This window comes from Silurus aristotelis, assembly GCF_946808225.1.
Source record: "Silurus aristotelis genome assembly, chromosome: 10".
Classification (NCBI taxonomy): domain Eukaryota; kingdom Metazoa; phylum Chordata; class Actinopteri; order Siluriformes; family Siluridae; genus Silurus; species Silurus aristotelis.
Window position 1 is genome coordinate 1,117,924 of NC_139583.1, and position 10,000 is coordinate 1,127,923.

A 10,000-nucleotide genomic window follows, 5' to 3' on the forward strand; every position below is an offset into this window, starting at 1 on the left:
GAGCATGGTGGAGCATGGTGTAACCAGCTCTGACTAACGTCCTTACTTCATATCCAGAGCTTCATTCTGAACATAAACTACGATTACAACCTGATTAACTGCAACCTCACACCTCAACAACAACACCACCATCATCACCACCATGGTGTCAGGAACAATATCATGATCTCTCAGTACACAGCGGAGCAGAAACTCAGAAACAGGACAGAGAGGAACAAATCAGCAGACGACACAAAGATCGTTTTTACTGTTTAAATACTTTAAGCACAATATGATGTTTAGTTTATTATCAATAAAATGCTGAGTGAAGAAAAAAACCCATGATAAACTTCACATCTTCGCTATTTAATAACGAATAACCACAATCTTCTCTACAAAATGTGCCAAATTAAATAAATAAATACTTTTCAGACTGACTTTTTTATATTATTGTGCATTACATTATATTTTATTGAACAAACTGAAATAAAATATGTTGTAGATTTAAAGTGATTTTAATGTCAAAAGTTATAAAATGTGTAAAATTATTTATAAAGTTGTTCCTTTTTAAATCACTTTTAATTACTTTCCTTAAGGGTTTAGATTAATAATAATAATAATAATAATAATAATAAAGTGTTTATTTCTGTAAAGCTGTATTTCAGTACCGCGGTATGACTTGTTCAGTATCGCGGTATATCCCGGTGATATCGCACAGGACTGACAGGGAGGATTGCGGAGTGAGACCCGGGGCAGGTGTGAGGGAAAGCCGGCTGGGGATTTCATTTCTGACAGGTATGAGAACACAAAGCGCACTGGGGGCCGGGAGTCCTGACCGGACATATCTTTCTCTGTCTCAGGGGGGAGGAGGAGACAGAGCCGCCGCTCCTCCTGCTAACACACACGGTTAGCTTTAGCATTTAGCCTCAGGCTAACTGACATCTGTGCCGCTCCGCTCTGCTCCCCTCAGCGCCGGGAGCGCGCGCCCGAGCCCCGCGGAGCCCCGGAGTGTTTATACCGGGGGGGGGGGATGAAGTGTGTACACGTGTAGGGGTGTTTATATGTGCTGTTAACACACAGGAGTTAAAGTGTGTGTGTGTTTATATATATAAAGTGATTACAGGACAACTAAAGACCTATGCTAAGCTAATGTCAGTCCGCGTGAAGCAACTCAGAGATAGGAATAAGGAAAAAACACACACCGGAACAGACCGCCCTCCCCCCCCATACACACACACACACACACACACACACACACACACACACACACACACACACACACACACACATATATATATATATACATATACAGTATATATAATATACCCGCGGCACGTACCATTCTCTTCACCGGGCGGACTGAGGCGGAGGTGTTGCGCGGTTTTCAGCCATCTATCGGCGGCGCTGCGGGTGAGCGCACTGAGGGAAGCCCGGTTGGAGCAGCGTTTCTCCGGTGTCTCCGCTCCAGCAGCAGCAGCGGAAGGTGGATCTCTCATACTGCTGCGACTCCCCGACTGACGCGCTTTCGCCTGCGTGACGACGCAGCTGAGTCAGCCCTCCCCCTCCCCCTCCCCGGGGTCACGTGGTCAAGGTCATGTGACCAATCCAGGAAATACGCGAGCGCGCCTTGTAGGAGTTTAAAGTGTAGGCGGGGCGTTCCTCTTGTTGGCCACGCCCATTTCCCCCTCCCCTTTCCATTTTCTTCCAGAGCACTGATTATAAATATAAATATCATATATAATACATTAAATATCATATATAATACATCAAATAACATATATAATACATTAAATATCATATATAATACATCAAATATCATATATAATACATTAAATATCATATATAATACATCAAATATCATATATAATACATCAAATAACATATATAATACATTAAATATCATATATAATACATCAAATATCATATATAATACATTAAATATCATATATAATACATCAAATATCATATATAATACATTAAATATCATATATAATACATCAAATATCATATATAATACATCAAATATCATATATAATACATTAAATATCATATATAATACATTAAATATCATATATAATACATCAAATAACATATATAATACATCAAATATCATATATAATACATTAAATATCATATATAATACATCAAATAACATATATAATACATCAAATATCATATATAATACATCAAATATCATATATAATACATTAAATATCATATATAATACATCAAATAACATATATAATACATCAAATATCATATATAATACATTAAATATCATATATAATACATCAAATATCATATATAATACATTAAATATCATATATAATACATCAAATATCATATATAATACATTAAATATCATATATAATACATCAAATATCATATATAATACATTAAATATCATATATAATACATCAAATATCATATATAATACATCAAATAACATATATAATACATTAAATATCATATATAATACATCAAATATCATATATAATACATTAAATATCATATATAATACATCAAATATCATATATAATACATTAAATATCATATATAATACATCAAATATCATATATAATACATCAAATATCATATATAATACATTAAATATCATATATAATACATTAAATATCATATATAATACATCAAATAACATATATAATACATCAAATATCATATATAATACATTAAATATCATATATAATACATCAAATAACATATATAATACATCAAATATCATATATAATACATCAAATATCATATATAATACATCAAATAACATATATAATACATTAAATATCATATATAATACATCAAATATCATATATAATACATTAAATATCATATATAATACATCAAATATCATATATAATACATCAAATATCATATATAATACATTAAATATCATATATAATACATCAAATATCATATATAATACATTAAATATCATATATAATACATTAAATATCATATATAATACATCAAATATCATATATAATACATTAAATATCATATATAATACATCAAATATCATATATAATACATTAAATATCATATATAATACATCAAATATCATATATAATACATTAAATATCATATATAATACATCAAATAACATATATAATACATCAAATATCATATATAATACATTAAATATCATATATAATACATCAAATATCATATATAATACATCAAATATCATATATAATACATTAAATATCATATAAAATACATCAAATATCATATATAATACATCAAATATCATATATAATACATTAAATATCATATAAAATACATCAAATATCATATATAATACATCAAATATCATATATAATACATTAAATATCATATATAATACATCAAATAACATATATAATACATCAAATATCATATATAATACATTAAATATCATATATAATACATCAAATATCATATATAATACATCAAATATCATATATAATACATTAAATATCATATATAATACATTAAATATCATATATAATACATCAAATATCATATATAATACATCAAATATCATATATAATACATCAAATATCATATATAATACATCAAATATCATATAAAATACATCAAATATCATATATAATACATCAAATATCATATATAATACATCAAATATCATATATAATACATTAAATATCATATATAATACATCAAATATCATATATAATACATCAAATAACATATATAATACATTAAATATCATATATAATACATCAAATATCATATATAATACATTAAATATCATATATAATACATCAAATAACATATATAATACATTAAATATCATATATAATACATCAAATAACATATATAATACATTAAATATCATATATAATACATCAAATATCATATATAATACATCAAATATCATATATAATACATCAAATAACATATATAATACATTAAATATCATATATAATACATCAAATATCATATATAATACATTAAATATCATATATAATACATCAAATATCATATATAATACATCAAATATCATATATAATACATCAAATATCATATATAATACATCAAATGTCATATATAATACATCAAATGTCATATATAATACATTAAATATCATATATAATACATCAAATAACATATATAATACATCAAATATCATATATAATACATCAAATATCATATATAATACATCAAATAACATATATAATACATTAAATATCATATATAATACATCAAATATCATATATAATACATCAAATATCATATATAATACATCAAATATCATATAAAATACATCAAATATCATATATAATACATCAAATATCATATATAATACATTAAATATCATATATAATACATCAAATATCATATATAATACATCAAATATCATATATAATACATCAAATATCATATATAATACATCAAATATCATATATAATACATTAAATATCATATATAATACATTAAATATCATATATAATACATCAAATATCATATATAATACATCAAATATCATATATAATACATTAAATATCATATATAATACATCAAATATCATATATAATACATTAAATATCATATATAATACATTAAATATCATATATAATACATCAAATATCATATATAATACATTAAATATCATATATAATACATTAAATATCATATATAATACATCAAATATCATATATAATACATCAAATATCATATATAATACATTAAATATCATATATAATACATCAAATATCATATATAATACATCAAATATCATATATAATACATCAAATATCATATATAATACATCAAATAACATATATAATACATCAAATATCATATATAATACATTAAATATCATATATAATACATCAAATATCATATATAATACATTAAATATCATATATAATACATCAAATATCATATATAATACATCAAATATCATATATAATACATCAAATATCATATATAATACATTAAATATCATATATAATACATCAAATATCATATATAATACATTAAATATCATATATAATACATTAAATATCATATATAATACATCAAATATCATATATAATACATTAAATATCATATATAATACATTAAATATCATATATAATACATCAAATATCATATATAATACATTAAATATATATAATACATCAAATATCATATATAATACATTAAATATCATATATAATACATTAAATATCATATATAATGCATCAAATATCATATATAATACATTAAATATCATATATAATGCATCAAATATCATATATAATACATCAAATATCATATATAATGCATCAAATATCATATATAATGCATCAAATATCATATATATAATACATCAAATATCATATATAATACATCAAATATCATATATAATGCATCAAATATCATATATATAATACATCAAATATCATATATAATACATCAAATATCATATATAATGCATCAAATATCATATATAATACATCAAATATCATATATAATACATCAAATATCATATATAATACATTAAATATCATATATAATACATCATATATCATATATAATACATTAAATATCATATATAATACATCAAATATCATATATAATGCATCAAATATCATATATAATGCATCAAATATCATATATATAATACATCAAATATCATATATAATACATCAAATATCATATATAATGCATCAAATATCATATATATAATACATCAAATATCATATATAATACATCAAATATCATATATAATGCATCAAATATCATATATAATACATCAAATATCATATATAATACATCAAATATCATATATAATACATTAAATATCATATATAATACATCATATATCATATATAATACATTAAATATCATATATAATACATCAAATATCATATATAATACATTAAATATCATATATAATACATCAAATATCATATATAATACATTAAATATCATATATAATACATCAAATATCATATATAATACATTAAATATCATATATAATACATCAAATATCATATATAATACATCAAATATCATATATAATACATCAAATATCATATATAATACATTAAATATCATATATAATACATCAAATATCATATATAATACATCAAATGTCATATATAATACATCAAATATCATATATAATACATCAAATAACATATAATACATTAAATATCATATATAATACATCAAATATCATATATAATACATCAAATATCATATTTAATACATCAAATATCATATATAATACATCAAATATCATATATATAATACATCAAATATCATATATAATACATCAAATATCATATATAATACATTAAATATCATATATAATACATCAAATATCATATATAATACATTAAATATCATATATAATACATTAAATATCATATATAATACATCAAATATCATATATAATACATCAAATATCATATATAATACATCAAATATCATATATAATACATTAAATATCATATATAATACATCAAATATCATATATAATACATCAAATATCATATATAATACATCAAATATCATATATAATACATCAAATAACATATAATACATCAAATATCATATATAATACATCAAATATCATATATAATACATCAAATATCATATATAATACATTAAATATCATATATAATACATCAAATATCATATATAATACATTAAATATCATATATAATACATCAAATATCATATATAATACATTAAATATCATATATAATACATCAAATAACATATAATACATTAAATATCATATATAATACATCAAATATCATATATAATACATCAAATATCATATATATAATACATCAAATATCATATATAATACATCAAATATCATATATAATACATCAAATATCATATATAATACATTAAATATCATATATAATACATTAAATATCATATATAATACATCAAATATCATATATATAATACATCAAATATCATATATAATACATCAAATATCATATATAATACATCAAATATCATATATAATACATCAAATATCATATATATAATACATCAAATATCATATATAATACATCAAATATCATATATAATACATTAAATATCATATATAATACATTAAATATCATATATAATACATCAAATATCATATATATAATACATCAAATATCATATATAATACATCAAATATCATATATAATACATCAAATATCATATATAATACATTAAATATCATATATAATACATCAAATATCATATATAATACATTAAATATCATATATAATACATCAAATATCATATATAATACATCAAATATCATATATAATACATCAAATATCATATATAATACATTAAATATCATATATAATACATCAAATATCATATATAATACATCAAATATCATATATAATACATCAAATATCATATATAATACATCAAATATCATATATAATACATCAAATATCATATATAATACATCAAATATCATATATATAATACATCAAATATCATATATAATACATCAAATATCATATATAATACATCAAATATCATATATAATACATTAAATATCATATATAATACATCAAATATCATATATAATACATCAAATATCATATATAATACATTAAATATCATATATAATACATTAAATATCATATATAATACATCAAATATCATATATATAATACATCAAATATCATATATAATACATCAAATATCATATATAATACGTCAAATATCATATATAATACATCAAATATCATATATAATACATCAAATATCATATATATAATACATCAAATATCATATATAATACATCAAATATCATATATAATACATCAAATATCATATATATAATACATCAAATATCATATATAATACATCAAATATCATATATATAATACATCAAATATCATATATAATACATCAAATATCATATATAATACATTAAATATCATATATAATACATTAAATATCATATATAATACATCAAATATCATATATATAATACATCAAATATCATATATAATACATCAAATATCATATATAATACATTAAATATCATATATAATACATTAAATATCATATATAATACATCAAATATCATATATATAATACATCAAATATCATATATAATACATCAAATATCATATATAATACATTAAATATCATATATAATACATCAAATATCATATATAATACATTAAATATCATATATAATACATCAAATATCATATATAATACATCAAATATCATATATAATACATCAAATATCATATATAATACATCAAATATCATATATAATACATCAAATATCATATATAATACATCAAATATCATATATAATACATCAAATATCATATATATAATACATCAAATATCATATATAATACATCAAATATCATATATAATACATCAAATATCATATATAATACATTAAATATCATATATAATACATCAAATATCATATATAATACATTAAATATCATATATAATACATCAAATATCATATATAATACATCAAATATCATATATAATACATCAAATATCATATATAATACATCAAATATCATATATAATACATTAAATATCATATATAATACATCAAATATCATATATAATACATCAAATATCATATATAATACATCAAATATCATATATAATACATCAAATATCATATATATAATACATCAAATATCATATATAATACATCAAATATCATATATAATACATCAAATATCATATATAATACATTAAATATCATATATATTACATTAAATATCATATATAATACATTAAATATCATATATAATACATCAAATATCATATATAATACATTAAATATCATATATAATACATCAAATATCATATATAATACATCAAATATCATATATAATACATCAAATAACATATATAATACATTAAATATCATATATAATAATCTATAATATAGTTATAATAGTTTGCATTTTAAAAAAAGATTCATAAATGTGTTGTTATATATATATTCTTATTATAGTTTTTTTATAGTTATAACAAACCTCTATAATACAAAAAATATATTTTTATATTCTTTATTATAGATGTTTAATTTACACTACTGTACACAAGTTCTGCACATGCACTATATATAAATTATACTATCAAATATAAAAAATTAATAATCATAGGGAACTAATTACCGTCTGAACCTGTCTGTAACATATTCACCCTAAATACTACAGACAATAAATGAAAAGTATTAAAAATTTCTATAAAATATTTCTACTGTAAAAACCTTGAAAAACACATTGAGTTTATTATGATAAAGAACTATTTCTATTTATATGAAGTCATTTTGTATTTGTATTTATATAATACTTATATTGTTGCATTGAACTATTCTAGAAATCAATAAATATTCATGAACATAGAATTTATGTCTATCCAACATTTTTGTGTAAATAGTGTTATTACAATATTTAATCCCTAATCCGCTATTTGGGAATCAATAATCTGATTTCATAATGTTATTGTTAAACAACATTTTATTAATACACAAGATTATGATGTTAATATGCTGGAATCTGTACATAATGTATAATTATATGTGTATATTTATATAACTGATATAATAAAAATAATCACAGGTATAAATATAACCACTTATCAGTAATCCATAAAAGTTTGTGGACACCTGAGCGTAAGATCGGTGTGTGCTTTGTGAGTTGGAGAGTTGGAGCTCTAGAGCAGGAGATCTTCCACTCCAACCATGGAAGGCAGATCTTCATGGAGCAGGATTTTGTCATGCTGGAACAGTTTTGGGACTCTTGGTTCAAGAGTGAAGGGAAAATTCCATGCCCATGCCTCCAGTGCTCTCCATATAGTTCACATTACTAATGCAGTTCATGTAAATTACAAGTTTGTAAAAATTTGCAGGTCATTTTTTATTATTATTAAATCTTGAGATCATTTGTTTTACTGATTTCATTATTCCTAGTAAAATATAAAATTTTTTTTAATTACTTTTATTTAGAAAATAATGACGTTTGATGTTACAGCAGTATATGAG